The 639-nt window shown below is 35.1% G+C and overlaps 1 protein-coding gene across 2 annotated transcripts in view; it reads left to right on the top strand.

Annotated features, from left to right (window-relative positions):
• The window catches only part of LOC108755594 (guanine nucleotide-binding protein G(I)/G(S)/G(T) subunit beta-1), a 36,424-nt gene that overhangs the window by 31,487 nt on the left and 4,298 nt on the right, over positions 1-639 (top strand). The window lies entirely within an intron of this gene.

Here is a 639-nt window from a genome sequence, read left to right as displayed (position 1 = left end):
GTCTTATATATATATATATATATATATATATATATATATATATATACGTATATAAGGGTGTCCGATAATTGGTCTGATGGAGTTCAATAATTTTTTACTCAAATACTATCAACTTTGTAGAAAAAGTAAGAGGTGAAAATTGTTTATTTCCTTCTCATAGAATTCTTTCAGAATTTTTTCAGAATTGTTATCAACTTTTTAGTACTATATACAGGATGTTCCGCGAGACTTCTCCAATCGCCCACAAGAAAGAAGATGGGAAATAAACATAAAAATCCTTCACCGTTTAGCGATATTCATAATAATAATCGAGATATTAATGTTTGCAATTGTACTAATGAGAGCGCGCCGGTCACTCGAGGTATAGCCCGGTTCACTTCTTCAAACATAGGCTGCGCCGGCAGCGCGTTGAAGAGATAACAGAGGAAGCCTATGTTTGAAAAAGTGGGCTGGGTTATACCTTGAGCGGCTGGAGCGTTTCGACGCGCTCTCATTAGTACAATTGCAAACATTAATATCTCGATTATTATTACGAATATTGCTAAATGGTAAAGAACTTTTATGTTTATTTTGATTCCCACTTTCTGTGGGTTGGAGAAGTCTCGCAGGACACCCTATTTGTATATATGTGTGTGTATA

This window comes from Trachymyrmex septentrionalis, unplaced genomic scaffold, assembly GCF_001594115.1.
Source record: "Trachymyrmex septentrionalis isolate Tsep2-gDNA-1 unplaced genomic scaffold, Tsep1.0 scaffold89, whole genome shotgun sequence".
Classification (NCBI taxonomy): domain Eukaryota; kingdom Metazoa; phylum Arthropoda; class Insecta; order Hymenoptera; family Formicidae; genus Trachymyrmex; species Trachymyrmex septentrionalis.
This window is presented reverse-complemented; position numbering and strand designations above follow the sequence as displayed.